At 38.6% G+C, this 16,930-nt stretch overlaps 1 protein-coding gene across 3 annotated transcripts in view; it reads left to right on the plus strand.

Annotated features, from left to right (window-relative positions):
* fbxw4 (F-box and WD repeat domain containing 4) overlaps positions 1 to 16,930 on the plus strand; it is a 57,811-nt gene that overhangs the window by 13,531 nt on the left and 27,350 nt on the right. The window lies entirely within an intron of this gene.

Genomic DNA, 16,930 nt, shown 5'->3' on the forward strand with positions numbered 1-16,930 from the left:
GTAAAACGGGGGAGTGTGGTTTTTCATTACAGTACATTGTATCAACTTAGTTACCACAACAGTTGAGAATGAACTCAGTTTGGTTTCTGGCTGTTTAAACACTGCTGCCATAATTACACTGCAGGATTAACTTCTCCAATAATGCATAACAAGAGTGAAAAATGCAATTTCTGAACTCAGACTTTCTATTCAGTGTTTTGATCATCATTACATTGTTTATCATCATATTTTTTTCTTTTAAAGACTAACTAATACATAAAGCTTCTTTCAGACATGCACTCTGTTACGTAAATGTTCTGGCAATTTTACATGTTCGTGTCATATCTGAATAATTGCCCGAGTCACTTTTGTGTAAAAGTCACAACGGCAATCTGATGAAGTAAGAACCATAACAATTCTGTTTTACTTCAACACCACTCAAGTCTGAACTGAATTCTGTCAGATTACCATGAGGACCGCAATAGCACAAGGTTCAGTACAGAGAAAGATTAAATACACGTCTTGATCTGCCTTTCTGAACATCACTGTAATAAAATAAGTGTGATTCAACTATCAATTATCATCTCTTATGCACAAAAAATAGTTTACAATAAAATTATATATTGTTTATTGTTTACCTGCATTCAAACTTGCAGTCAAGTAAATTTTTTACCAGCAAAAAGTATAAAAAATCTTATGTTAATAATAGTATTATTTGATGATTTATTACTAATGCATTAACATATAAGAAGCCTTTTGAAACTGGTCAACAGGCAGCTCATTTATAATAAGTTATATACATGTGGGGATTTTATCTATAAAAATGCCACATATTTTACAAGCTGGTCATATGTTTTGCATGTAAAATCCTAATCTGTAAAGTAAATACTAACTATAGCTGTCAGATAAACGTAGTGGAGTAAAAAATACCATTCCCTCTGAAATGTAGTGGAGTAAATATATAACACAGCAAAAAATTGAAATAGTGAATGTGTTTCAGTATTTTTCAAAGCACAAAATTGTACTCAGGTACAATACTCAAGTAAAACAGACATGTCATGTAAACAAATGTAAACACCTTAGACATGCTCCAATGACCCTTAGGGCTATAGCTACTAAGCCTATCGGAAGTTACCATGAGGGGTGCAAAATTTTGCATTACTGCAATTTTCTAATTTGGATTTAAGGTTATTGCAAGGAATTACAGACTTTGATTTATACTTTAGCGTTGACTTTCCTAGTTGACTGATGTAGCACCACTGCAATACTACAGCCACTAATGACTGGACACCAAGAAACTGTCTTGACATTGGTCACTTGCAAGATGGCGCAGATGGGTTGCACTAGAATTTACTCTACTTTGTCAGAACTAACAACTTACCTTCTGTTAAACGAAAAAGAACGCAACAGTAACAGAGGAGGAGATGGTGTATGAGACCAGTGAATGTGTCAAGGCAGAGCTAGGGGAATTCACTGGCCTTGTTTGCCTGAAAACTGGAAACACGTGAGGTGAACGCAGCCCATGACCAATCACAACTCCTGTGGTCTTCACCTGGTATCTGCATCAACACTGTAGCCCCAACATGTAGTTACGCCACCAGCTACACCGTAGTCTACATCGTAATTTTTAAGCCTGCCACGTAGCTGCAGCACGCTAAGTGAGTAGCCCTTAACACAGAAACATAAATGGGCCTTAAGACTACAGATATTAATGAGCCCAGCTGCAATTCATCCATTTTGCATAATATCCTGCTAAACAGCATTTCATTCAGGGCTGTTTTGAGTAGTGTTGGACATGTCTGGAACACAAACAAAAGTGCTTCCTGTTGCTGATCTCAAAATATTGCTTCAAGAGAAGACGCTTATAAGTAAGTGTCTATTCATCTCTCCAGTGGAAGGCTGAATATGTGTAAATATTAGTTAAATTCTGAGGTTGTCAGCTCAACAAAAAGATCAGATTGAATGAGTTCTGAAAAAATAGTGGAAGTTTTTAAAGCTCCTTTATTAAATAAGGACAAACCCACTTTTGCTGATTAGTACCCAAGAAAAGGGCGACCGTTCATTAGTAAATACCGCCTTTTGAAGGCTACAAACCAGTTCATTTGAAACATACTGAACCCTTGACACAGCTCCCATCAGACACCAGGGGCCAAATATAGTGCGAGCATTGTGCCTCTTTGTGTAACAGTCTTGTCATGTCTGTATAAAGTCAAAATCAGCATTTATGTAAAAGACACCTATGTCTGTATGTCAACTAGCCATCACTTTAACAGACAGGTAAAGCGAGCAGTGTTAGAGTCCTGTCAATAACACTGAACACTGAAACCCTTCTTACAATAGAAAAGCAGGGATTTTGCTATCAGTTTCACTTTGATGGCGGCTCATGCCAAGTAGCACAGAGCCAGTAATGTCTGCACATTGCCCGGTGCCAATTTCCTGCCAGACTAGGTGGGTATCCTGATGTGGAGCTGGGGTGGGGTTAGGCGTTTGGGGTACGGTACACTGACCACTAGTGTAGAGAATGGGGGATGGGCAGAAGCCAGTGAAGGGAGAAGCTACCCTGAAGAGAGGTGAGAACAGGGAGGGGGTTAAAATTGTTTTGTCTAGAATTCCTCAAGCACAACTACAAAGATGTTGCAGGGGCCAAAAGCACTTTTCAAAGTTTCCAAAAGGAGAACATGATTGTTGGGTAAACCGTCCCCAATTCCCCACTTTCTCACCACCACTGGGGGAGGATGACCTTTGACCTCCAGTATGAAAGTAAAGGGTGACGCCACAGCAGCCACCCAGCCAGCCAGAGCCGGCCCTCTCTGACTACACCCCCCCCACCACCATCGCCGCCACCACCCAACCTCACACACTCCAATTTCACCCCCACTACTCAGCCCCACTCAACCGCAAGAAAAAACCCGAAATTCATGTCTTTCTCTTTGGTCTCTCCCGAGTCGTCCCTGTGGCTCAGGAGTCAAGAATTCAATTAGCTAAAAAAAGAGAAGAAAAGAGCGAGGCTGCAACAATGCAGCGATAAGGGGGCAGAATGTGCGTTCCCACACGCTAAATACAGGGCGCTTTCCCTGGGGCCCACAGAGCCAGAGGACCCGCACCACAGGAGGCGAGAATAATCACAGCTCCCTCTGAACCCCCTCATTACACACACACACACACACACACACACACACACACACACACACACACACACACACACACAGACACACACCTTACATTCCTTACACACACAGATAGCTTCATGCAGACACACATTACAGGCAGACATTCCCTTGAAGAGAGACACACCTTGCAGGCACGCTGCCCCACACTACACACATAAACATACACAGAGAGAAACTTCCACCACAAACACACACACAAACACACACACAGCACATAAAGACCTCTCATTACATGCTGGCCTCATACAGGTGTTCTCAGATTACCAAGGAAGAGTGTTTTCATGTATTCGCTTTGCAAGACACACTGCCTGATGTCGGACAAACAACTGTCCAAGTCTGTTTCCAAACACTGAAAACAACTAATACTTGCAGAATAACATATGGCAGAGATGTATTTTGTCATCCATTATCTTAAATTGTACACATACAGCATGTCACATAAAAATATACAGATAACATGCCTACGTGTTTGTTTGTTTTTTTATCAAAAAGCCAAGATTTGAGCTTGTTAAACTTCAGTAAAGCCCACTGTATGGAGTGAAAACCCTGAGGAGAGGGCAAATATTGTTTGTTAGTGTTCATTTGAGTTGGATTGGTTACACTTTCTAGTATTAATGTTCTGCAGTATTGCTTATTTAACTCTTAATTAATTGAATACAAATTTGGTAGATCTATAATAATTTATCGTTATCAGTTAATTTGATAAAATTGATTTTCTTTGTGCTTCTGACTGTTGGTCAGTCAAAACAAGACATTTGAAGACCTCTCCTTGTGCTCTTGGAAATTGTGACGGGTTTTTTTGACATTATTTGGGCTACATGATTAATTGATTAATCTCAAAAATAATGAACAGATTAATTGAGAATGAAAAAATCATTAGCTGCAGCCTTAATCACAATATTAACATGAATATCTTCCCAATCTCAGTATATAAAACGATATAGTAACAGTATGTAAAATCATTTGTAAAATAATCAAGTTGATGTTCAATGCAACAAAACTGTTGCATTGTTATGTATTACATGAGACAAGAAAATCCTCAGTATCAGATTATAATTTAGTTGCAAGCAGATCTAAGTGTTTCTTTATGTATTTGTCAATAACTGTAACTCCTCCTGTGGATACCCATAAAATGAGGCTGGTAAATAAACAGATAATGAATGACAATGTAATAAAAACAGCTTTAATAGTAGACCTCAAAGTTGACATTTTAATTGTTAACAAATAATGTACATTAGCAAACGCTTAACCATGTCCTTAGATCTGCTTACAGCCACATTATACAGTATGTAGTGTTTTATAAACCAATTATTAATTTTATCTTTATAAATACAAAATAGAGGGGTAAACTTAAAATAATAACAATAATAATTTAAAATAATAATGTTTTATTCAAATTTGATTTAGATTTTTTTGTAAAAATAATAATACATTTATTTAATATGTTGTTATTATTACATTCTCAGAGCCCAAAGTCACATTTTAAAATTATTGGTATCTTCAGACCAACAGTCCAAAACCCAAAGATATTCATTTTACAATGATAAGAAACAGAGAAACAGCAAATCATCACAGTGGAGAAAAGGGCGTTTTCACTTAATAAATGATTTAAATGGTTACTGAATATCACATTTGTTGTAGATTAATTTTCTGACAACTGACTAATTATGTAATCAATGAATTGTTTTAGTCCTACATTTTTGTTAAACATTTTTCTTTAGTTAATGTAGGTTTACAGGTTTAAACAAATCAGACTTTATGATGTTGCATTTGATTAAAGCTGCAGGCAGGTCTGATTGGTTACCTTTCCTACTGACAGATCTCCATTTTTTAGCGTATTTAGTATATTTAGTTCTGTAGTTAAGCAAGCTTTTACCTTTTGAATTATAAAAACAAATCAGTGTACCCAAAGTGTTAAGGTGTACATGTGTGGATTGATCCAGGAAGCGTGGAGCCCTAACAGCGTGGGAGTGTGTGATGTGTACTGGCGACAGTGTTATTCATACAGCACATTATCCTAATGAGCGTCACTCCCACCACATTTTGAGAAGGATAAAGCTCTGTGATCACTGAAGCTCTGCTTCTAGTGGATACTAATTTAAAACTTGTCAGTCGCGCTCCTTGGCGACCCCGACTATACAGACACTTGTCACAGAGACCTTCTTTCACTGACTCACACTAAAATGTCACCAAATTATTGTGGATTGGTTTAAAAAGGCTGTTTTGTCATTTTCATTATTTTATATGGTCTTTGGTTTTTGATCAAAATCTTTCTATAGCCTCCATTAATTAGCTTGTTTTAAAAAAAGTAATTCCATTATTGTTTTGCTGTCCTTTGGTCTTCATGGGGAAATAGCTCAGTGCAGTGAGGTGTGTTACATGCTGATGAAGGTCTTAGATTACATTCATCCATCAATCTATCAGAGTATCGAATTATCCATCATATAATTAATACCATAAGATTATTTATTTATTTAATAACTGGTAAATTGTCATTTGATGTAATCAAGTAAAAAAAAATGTCAAAGATGTATAGATGACATCTTCAAAAATACAAAACCAAAAACCCTTATTTTTCTGCCTTTATAGGATTGTAAAATGAGTGATGGTGGTTTTAAAAAGTAAAATCTTTAATGATAAAACACAATAAATGATATAATAAATAAATGATTTAAAAAAATGTTGTGATAATATATTCGTCTAAATGTTATAGCTATGGCAAGCCATTTTTACATATACACTAAATGGTTTCACTATTTATGATTATATTTCGATAGCCAGAATGCACAAGTCTTGACGCCTGGGTAATAATTACAGTGTGACCACTCAGAGCGAGTCCCATCTTATCATGTATGAGCCCGACAAACAAATTACAGATATCTGTAAGTAATTTGTGACAGATTAAGATATGTCTAAGTACAGTGTGACTGCTAAGAATGAAGCTCTTTTTGTCATGAATGCATGTGGAACCTCTAAAAAAATATGTACATTTGAGTTTTTATATAAATTTCAAATATTATCACTTTAATTATGTCCAGTCAAAACTTAAATTCAAGATGTTTCCAATTCACCTCTGACTTATAGATGCCTTTAATCAGAGCTGTGAAACATAATAGCAATAAGAATGTCAGTCTTCCTTGTTATGATGAAGGGGGGGGCTGATAGCTGAGTGGTGAAGGTGTATACCACATGGGTGCAAATGTCCTGAGCAGCAAGTCCATGGTTCAGCTCCCCTGGCCAACCGATCATTCCCCTACTCTCTGCCCCAACTATCCTGTCTGTCTTCACTGTCTCTATCCAAATGCTTAAAAATGCCCCCCAAAAATTTTTCTTAAATGCAGGGCGATATATCTTAAATTAATATTTTCATAAATGAATTGATGATATCAGAATGTAAATCCATTCCTGCTAATAAATGCAATGAGTTTGGTGTAGATCTGATGTTCTTGCAGTAAAGGCTCACAGGATCTGATGATTTAGAGACAAATTTGTCAAAATGTGCCAGTAGATGGGTTCAAAGTGCCGTTTAACTGTTAAACACAGACAGTTACCAGATATTCTAAAAACATCACTGTAAAAATCTAATAAATTTAACAGTGTGAAATCTCCAGTTGAGTTAGTATATGATAATCAACATTTAAGAGACAAAATAACACATTCTTCTTCAGGAGTAAATTCACATGTTGAAGATGCTATTGCTGATTTCACTAATATGGGTTGGGCTTTGACAGAATTTTACTGAATCTGAATCCAGTATCAAATCCAAATCCTTTGGAATACTTTACCAAAGCTAATAAGGGTTAGAGCATGTAGAGATTAGATAACATGGTCTGAGTTTAGCCAATCCAGATTTTAAATGGGAACTGGATCCATATACCAGCTAGCAGACCCCAACTCTGCTCACTACACTGCTGCTACAGCCGCACCTGGTCTGATATGAACAGTAGTTTATGATGGCTAATGTTAGCAAAATTTACATAGATATTGCTTTTTAACTGACTGATTTTGTGAATCTTCTCTACTTGTGACAGTTCAACCCCGTCTCCTAGAAATGACATTTCTATACAACTAAACTGCAAAAGCAAAAACGTTCTGTGGGAAACATAATCTCTGGCTGGATTACGTCCAGAGGCAACATTTATTTTATTTTTTTTAATGAATTAAGCAACACATTAACAACAATATTAACATAGGCAGAGTCATGAAGAGGTGGTTATGGTGGATAAAATGCATGAATGTTAGACCACAGACCGGCGTTCACATCCATAGTCCGACTGTGGTTCAGGCAACAAAAGCATTTTAGTTAAGGTTAAAGAAAGATGGTGGTTTTGGTTAAATGTAAATAAACAGGTTGTGTCTGAAGTCACTATGAACTTTTTCTGTATTGAACCAGACTAGGATCTTTCCCTAACATTAACCAAGTGCCGTGAGAGTCCATACATAATGCTAAAAAGTTTAATAATGCTGTGGTCACTACAAGTGGATATTGTACTGCAACATCAGACATTTTGGTAGAAAAACGAATAGTTTGTCTGTGAACATTTGGCTGATACGTTCAGTATCAATGTTAACAGAAAACCTAATCTCTTCGCAGTTCGGTTCCCCACAGAATGTATTATAGAAACAGTCACACTATGTTTTAGCATTTACAGTAACATTATCCTGTAAATGTCACTTGTGACAACAGTGGATTGCTGTTCACCAGAAGTTATATATTCTTGCTTTAACAGTTGTAATGCATTTTTACAACACTTACAGGGACATATTGTTGTTTTTAAAGTTGTCATTGAGACCAAACTTGATTCCAGAATCATTTAGCTAATAATAGCGTGGTATTGCGTCTGGTGTGTGTGTCCAGTGGGGACGGTTGCATTGGTGTCCCGGTCTGTTCCAGGCTGCTGAACAGAGCCGAGGGGCCGGCTGAGGAATGTCCTGGTGACCCTACACACAGGAGACACAAACAGAAGCCAAAAGGGCCACAGGGGGCTGGGGATGGGAGAACTGTGTCCAGGCGTGTGTGTGTGTGTGTGTGTGTGTGTGTGTGTGTGTGTGTGTGTGTGTGTGTGTGTGTGTGTGTGTGTGTGTGTGTGTGTGTGTGTGTGTGTGTGTGTGTGTGTGTGTGTGTGTGTGTCAGCAGGGATCAGCACTTGCACCCTTTGGCCATTGTCTCCCTCCCTGACCAATATAAAAGCATCATAACCCTTTGAGCTCAGACATATTTAGAAAGCAGATAAAAGCACTTTTTACAAACTAGATACACGTAAGACACAAAGCCTGGGGTCAAGCGCAACAAATTAACAACCCTCTCTCTGACGGGCGGTGGTGGGTGGGTTGGTTTGTGGGGGGGTTGGAGTCCAGAGCCAAATGCCTCCACATTCCCAGATGGGGGATTTGGGCTGTTCTCTTGCATTTATGTGTAGTTGGTCCTAGGGTCAGAGACTAAATATTAAGAGATAAATACTGACTTACGTTTTGTGTTTGTATTATGTCCTCTTAATAGAAGACTTTACTTCCCTAATTCTTTCAAATCCTAAAAAAAAACAGCCATTATTTATGAAAGGCAAGCATTTAAATCATTTGTCACTCAGGATCACAAGTGCCACCACAGCCAGGTTCTACTCACTGAAATACCAATCTTTTAAAATTTTGGGCTGTTTAGGGAAACTTGTACAAATGGCAAATATATGGCATATAATTATAATAAGATGTAGCTGGGAACACAAAAACAATTGTACTGTTACAAACACTCAAACTGGAATTCATCATCAGTGAGCCACAAGTAGGCCATATCCAAAGGATACATTTATGAAAGTACGAATGGGTTTCTTTCTTTTTCTGTCTCTAACGTGGTTCCATCTCATATACACACAGTTAATTAATTAGTTTAATTGAGTAGTCCATCAATCAGCAAAAATGTATTTTAATTAATGATCATTTATCATGCATCAAGCAAACATACCAAACATTTCTCGGTATAATGCTCAACATCCTCAACTCCATTGTTATATCATTGTAACATAAAACTCTCTGTTTGAGCTGTTGCTCACACAAATCAAGCAGTTTGCCACTTTGCAAACTGTAATCCACATTTATTACTATTTTCTAACATTTTCTATACTAAATAGTTAACCAGTCAATTGAATAAATAATCTGCAGTCACAACCTTAGTTCCATTGTTTTTACATTCTTTGCTAAAAAATGTTTAATCTCCCCTCTCAGTTGGCAAACAGCCAAATGTATTACAGTCATCTTCTGTGAAGATGTGGTGTTGGGTTGTTCTGTCCCCTCCCACTCTACCATCACTTAAACTATATTTATTTCAATAAAGCCAAATAAGCAATTCTTGTTCTGTTGCCAGACAACTGCATCAGTTTAAAATATCAATCAGGAGTCATAAACTCGACCTACTGAGCCAGGCTACAGAATGTTGTTGCTACACTTGAGTGCCTCACCCCGTCTATGAAGCCCCCATCTGCACTTCAACACAAAACCAGTGTTTTAATGTTATCCACTGTGGATTTGTGTTCTCCACTCTGAAACGATCCCCTCAACCCCAAAACAGTGAAGGTTAATTCACTTTAATTTGTGCCCGTCAAAACAAGTGTCTTTGTTACTCAGGATAGTCCACAGACCTCAGTGTTGAAAGCTGTCATGGGAACTCGTACCTAAGTCTAAAGTAGTTTTCATTTTTGTGGTGCAAAATTCTGTGTTGTCCTAAAACATTTTTTGATATTTTTGTATTTTTGGAGGGTAATGAAGTCTTGGTCAGAACAGCTACAATAGCCAGGCACCTGAAAGGGCTCTGTGTAGATATGGCGCAAATGATGCTCAGCAGGTGGGATATTTTAATGGGGTCCGTTTTGGTACAGAGATGTAAAAGCATCCAAGAGACTTGTCCTGTATTCACCCTGGGTTGCCACAGGCAGGTAGCTCACAAATACAACAGAGCAGCACTTAGTGGCAATAAAATGCTGGATATTTGCACATGCACATACATATGTTACACATGTTATATACATTTAAGTTGCAGTTTAGTTGCCCTTTTGTAGTATATTATGTTCTGCACAATATATGATTGACATTATCTTTTGATGGACTCCTTACTAAACTCTCAAGTCACCTGCTTCCTTCCTTCAGGTCCAAGTTAGGTATAATACAATATAGTATACAGTAGTTATGTTACATAATCATTTGTTCGCTGGAGGCTGGTTTTGCAGTAGTTAGAATTGTCCACCCACAGGTAAGAGGTCCTGTGTTTGAGTGGTCCTCCTGTGTGCAGTTTGCATTCTCTTCTTGTGTCTGCATGGGTTTCCTCCGCTTTCCTCTCATATGCCAAAGACATGCAGGTTAGGTTAAATGGTAAGCAATAACAGAAAATTGATGGATAATTTTTCCACTGTCTATCACACAGCTGAGAAAACATGACTTTATAGTTGGCTATACCTGAGCCCTATCTACAGCATGACTGTTTAATATCATCAATGTCAATTGTCATTTTTACCCATCAGTCTACACTCAATATTCCAAAATGACAAAGTGAAAATGTGTTTTTTGGACATTTTTGTAAATTTGTTAGAAAAAAACTGAAATTTTTCATTTACAAAAGTATTCATGTATATGGACAATTCTGATTCAGGTACAGCCCTTGTCATGGCTGGATTTACCTCCTAGAGGGCCCGGGGCAAACATTAGTTGGTGGCCCCCTATTGTCCTCCAATATACATGGCTGTTACATTATTTTCGTAGGCACCCAGAAACCAACCAGTACTCTAGACTACTTAGTTGACTGACAGAAAATGAATCTGAAACAATTATGATAACTGATTGATATTTCAAATTCACTGTTCCTCTCAAATGTGAATATTTACTAGTTTCCGCTGACAGTAAACTCAACAATTTGGGGTTTTTGACTGTTGGTCAGACAAAAAATAAAACTGATAGTATCTTAAGTGGGGCTTCAGGTGAACATTTGTCACTATTTTCTGACATTTTATACTCTGAACAGCCAATCAGTTATTAAAGAAAATAAATGACAGATGTATTAATAATGATAATACTACAATCAACAACAACAATAACAGTTGTTGGCTGCAGCCTTACAGTTCTCCTATGATGCAACCTTACCTGAGGTTTTCTGTAAATTTAATAACCTGACAAAGCAATTTGATAAAAAAAAAAAACAACAACTTTACAGCAAACAAATGCACACAATATACACTAAAACAGTTCAGGTCTTAAAACTAGATTTTGACACAGAGTCCCTGTACTACAAGAACCGGGGTCACAAGATGGCGGACGGAGGACCCATCATTGTTGATAATGTACTCCAGCTGGGATCAGAGAATGGTGACAATCTGGACAGCAGCAGTGGGTTGGTGGTGGTCTTGGGAAAGCGTGGTGCTCCCTGTGCGGTCAGAGTGTTGATTTGGAGCTAACAATGTTGGTACTGTTGGACTAAACTCCCAGCAGGGGCTCTCACACTTTATATGTGTGTGTGTGTTGTTGCTGCCCATGCCTGTGCTTTTGAATGTGTGTTTGCACGCATGGGAGAGTGTTGTGAACGTGTGAAGATGTGTTTCTTCATATCTTTGATTTGTACTTCTGTGTGTATGTGTGTGTGTGTCAGTGTGGGGCTGGGTTCCCACTGAGGACTCGGTTAGTTTGTGTGACCCTGCCACACAGGCCCTTAGATAATACAGCCAGCTGATGAGGTTACCCAAACGGCAGCAGAGGCCCAGCATGCTGCTAATGATGAGAGGCGGAGTGAGGGGGGAGGCACAGATCAGGACAGAGGAGGGTGACTCCGTTTGGTCAGAGATATGGCTGTGTGTGTGTGTGTGTGTGTGTGTGTGTGTGTATGTGTATGTGTGTGCGTGTGCATGTGCGTGCATGCGTGCGCGTGCATGCGTGCGTGTGTGTGTGTGTGTGTGTGTGTGTTTAGGGGGGACATCTGCCCCACATTAGGCGAGAGAGGCTCTGACCTTAGCAGCTATAATATCAGTGCAAGCTCTGACCCCAGATCAGGCCTGGTTGGCGCTTCAGAGGGGTGAGAGAGCTAGGGGAGACAAGGGGGTAGTCATTCTTTCATTGTATGCCTGGTGTCTCCCGCCTTGCCTCCGCCAGCACCATGGCCCAGTGAGGGGTGAGTAATGTGAGTAATGGAGAGTAATAGGGTCCAGATAGTGAGTGTGACCATAACCCTATTGTATCCTGTGTCAACGGGTCAGAGGTCACCCACCACGCATACTGGTCCCGGCCCTGCCCGACCCATTTGGGCCATAAATGAGTTTACCCAACACTAATTACTGGGGGCCTGCCAATGGGCTGCACAGCTTAACAGCCTGACAGCTGCCTCTATGCCTCACTTAGACGTCCTATCTACACACACACACACACACACACACACACACACACACACACACACACACACACAAAAACTCTGTCCTGTTCTGCCACCCTTTTAACTCCCCCAGCGTGCACATACAAACACACAAACACGTACACACACCCTACTCATCACCACCCTCCTTGGCAGTACATGTGTGTGTTGATGCCAGCAGCATCCCTCAGTCACAGCTCTGTCTGGTACTGTCTGGACTGCTGCGCGGCCTTTTTACGTAACAGTCCTTTAAGAGAACTCATCAAGAGTCCTGTTGGATGAATTCTATTTGAATTTACAGTTGTCTATGAATGTTTTATTGAGTGCAATGGTGGGGTATTATATAATAATACCTCCAGAAAGGAAACTTTGAATAGAAAATGTGCACAACAAATGACATACAACTTTTGCTCCAGAGGGTACTGAGTGGAACACAGTCCAGTCAATATCCAGACCATTCTGTTGATAACACAGGTTTTGTTGTAGAAGAGTTTTAACAAAGTTAATGTAGTGGTTCCTGCAGTTATCTAGAAAACAACACATTATTATGAAATTGGGTATTTGGTTTATGGCACAGTGGTAGCTTGGGGATTAAAGCGATGACCATTAAATGTAGCATCCCTGCTCTGGGTCTGGCCTGGGACCTTTCCTGCATGTTGTTTCCCTTCTCTCATGCCTTGTTTCCTGTTCGCACTCTACTTTCTACTTTATAATAAAGCCAACAAATGTCAACTGATACCTTCCTTTAAAATGGTAGTCCAACAAAAAGATATAAGAAATACTATGTTAATTGCCATGCTATTAATGCACCATCTGTAATTAAAATCACATTTTGTTTTAGTGATAAAGACCTTGTGTTAGATCGTGTATTTGCATGTTTACGAAAAATAGCACTCTCCTTAACTGTATCATTTATTGACGGAATCAGTCCTAGCATCTTTTTAGAAGAATACTGTAGTTTATGGAATTGGAAATACAGATGATTTCATGCAGTATTTTCTTCAGCTCTGAGTAGTATCAGTAGATTGTACTTTTAGGCCCCATCAGCCTTTATCAGTGGCAGGCACCCTGGTGGCCTACAGGTTGAAGGTGCTGACCATGAATCACAACATCCAGGTGTCCGGCCAGGGACCTTTGTTGCATGTCATTCCCTAACTCACTCTCTCCGCTCATTCCCTGTCAACTGTCTGCATTATCAGTAATCTAATAAAGGCATAAAAATAGACAAAAATAATATTAAAAACCTTTTCCAATCACAGATAAGGGAAGCTTATATATAGCCAAACCTGGAGCAAATAATTTTCAAAAACAAGTTACAAAGTGACTGATGAAAACAATCTCACCGCCAAGGTCCAATAAGTACCTCCTCTGGAGCTTTGGATAATATCAAACGTATGAGACCCTGTAAGACTGTAGACTTTCAAATTTCCATTGTTCCTGAGCTGACTTTAAGCACTTTTTGTACATTTTGCTTTAAAGTTGACACTGAGTTTGGGATTGAAATCAAAACTGATTGAAATCAAAATTGTTTCACAGAAAACCCGTTCTTATTGGTTCCTGGTGGCTAAAATAATTTCCCCTGTCCATACTGACCCAGAAAAGATCCCTTCCTGGTGATGCCTCAAGTTTCCAAATGTCAACCTCAGCCAATCAGGACCCAATTAATTAACAATGTCACTGTTGAGATATGTATGCTGGGCCCACCCAGTCAGTAAAAAAATCACACTGATGGTAACTGAAGCTACATTTTGAATTCTGATGAGGTAAATCATCATTATCATCATCATCCTGGTACTCTGAACATAAAGGAAAGCATCTCTGATTTTCCAGTTAGTAGGATCTGCTATTTTGTTTACAATACTAAATTTAAAACTTTCTAATGAAATTCACTGTCAGTGTTTAGTTTTGACAACAGGACAGCAGCACTGGATGTCTTGTTTAAGAAGTTAAATGAAGGTACAGACTCGTGTCAGATTCTGACAGGGTTCCTAACCTATGCTCCACCACAGCTGGAGCTAATAGCTTCCTTCCCTTCGCTGTGGTTTATAGGAAGGGAATTAACCCTGGGGTCAACATAAATGTGCTTTCTGGTTTGAATATACATACACTCAGTCCCTGAAACTATCTCTGGAATTTTCTTATACCCATTTACAGCTACAGAAGGCCATCTGGTTTATCTGCAGGCTGCAAATGACTTCTTAGCAATGTTATCAGTTTGTCTTTTATTCCTTTAAGAATAACAAAATTATTAATCCTTAAAAGTTTAGGGTCTATACACAGGAGATAAAGATAAATATTCAGCAACCACTGTTGTGATTAGGCCAATAAAATAATGCTTATATTTGGATGCCCAATTACTAAAAATATTATTGACTTAAACTTTTTGTGTCGAGAGCTGGTGTGTACCTGAGCAAGATGTTTATTTTTCCCTGTTACTTTCTGTGCTTAACACAAGTTTTTGTGTATTACTGCTGAATTCATGTCAGTTAATGGTTTAGTTGGATGAAAAAAATTAAAGCAATGATTATTCTCATAATTGGTTAATCATTTTTAAATCATTTATCAAATAAAAATACCACAAATTTTGTGGTTTTATAATCTCAAATTGTATCATTTCTTACTTTTCTGAGTTTCATTTCATTTAAATTAATATGTTTGAGTTTTTGGCCAGCTCTTTAGAACAACTAACAAACACATCTTTGGTTTCAAACTGATAATCAGTGTTGTCATTATACATTAGTTAATTTATGTACAGAATAATTAATTGTGTTTCAGATCAATTTATTATGAAATTAGATTCCCCACTAATCTGCCAGTGCGTTTTTACCTAATGAATGCATTGGTAAAGATAAAAAGAATAAGTGAACCAATGTGGTGAAATGTTTTCATTGTTTTGTTCAAACTGTCTCTCCTGAACCATGTTTGTATTTTCAGTTCCACAGCCCCTTTCTATTAATTTTCATTTTTGTGTCAGTTAAATTAGCTTCAGTATCTTTTGTATCTGACATGGTCCCTCTGGACTTAGATCACTCCTTTTGGCTTGCCAATACATGGGTCTTATGGGGTCTCATCTTAAAAACTGAATCCTGGATCAGTGTGGCAGTGCTATCTGTGGTAGAAATCACAACTAGTATGTTCAGTGGCTTCATAGGAGTCAGTGTATAAAACCTGCCCTCAGAGCTGCCCAACCACCTGCAAGAATTCAAAACATATGGCTTTAAGTATAAATGATGTGAAGGGATAAGGGAAGTCCATGTAGGGTATAGTGGCATCCTTGTCTTTTTTATGAGTTTTTAAGACTTTGAATATCGGGACACAATATTGGACATCATCAGAATGTATTTTAGTCTTTATTTAAAGATTTTACTTTTGCTTTGAAGAGGACATTTTCCCTTCTCCACCCACTTCATGATTGAACAGAAATGCATCTGTCTCTGTGTCTCCATCTACTGTACTCTCATCTAGCCAACAGCATTTGTCAGTAACCACCTCTCTGTTTGTAAAACGCAGACCCTCCCCCCTGTCCATCAACCCTGTAGGAGGGCACTAAGTCCTGAGACTCAGGCCCGGCCCAACAGAAGCCCCCCTACCATCAGCACCCCTGGTCACCACCCCACCCTCTATATAGCTTCTAACAGCCATACACACCCTGTCAGCCCTCTCCCACAGCGCTCCTCCCCTCTCCTTTCACCACTCCCACACCTCTCCACATGCGTGGCATTCACTGTGCATACCTAGGCTGCTAATTCCAACCTGCCACTCCAATCAAAGGATCATGAGTGTTGTAGTTTTCTTCTCTTTTTCTTCTGCTGGGAAACAATGTGTGGTGGATGGAGGCAGGGACAAGGGTTTGTCAAGTGCTGCTATGTGACAGCAAGGAGATTCTTTGTTTGATCATTCTTTTTTGACAACATTTATTTGGTTTTGTCAGGATAAACAATTTCATAAGAAAAGAACATGCTGCAGTCCCAGTGTGTCTTGCATCTACTGTCCCTGTCTTTTTACTTATATCTGTTCACAAGTTTATGAAGCTTCATCTTTTTCCAGTGTGCAATGTTAACTATTTGTACATGAAGTCAATACACTGAATACTTGGTGGGCCTTGATAAATCCAAAAATTAGCAAGGGGGACTTTTAAAAAAAGTTTTACTGGTAACAGTAAGACTGAATACATATTTAAATACAGCAGGCCAATAAACTGTAGGACGTCTGAAGCTGTTAGTGTTGAAAGAACATTTTGAATGTATGTCAGTGTCATTCTTCTCATTTTAGGTCAGAAATTACATCTTCAATGGAATATTTTGGGTGTTGCACTGTTAGTCGGACCAAACAAGTCATTTGAAAAAACTTGTGATTGACAAACTATATAGACCAAATGATAAATCTATTGAAAAAAAACGGA

Source organism: Xiphias gladius, chromosome 11 (assembly GCF_016859285.1).
Source record: "Xiphias gladius isolate SHS-SW01 ecotype Sanya breed wild chromosome 11, ASM1685928v1, whole genome shotgun sequence".
Classification (NCBI taxonomy): Eukaryota; Metazoa; Chordata; class Actinopteri; order Istiophoriformes; family Xiphiidae; genus Xiphias; species Xiphias gladius.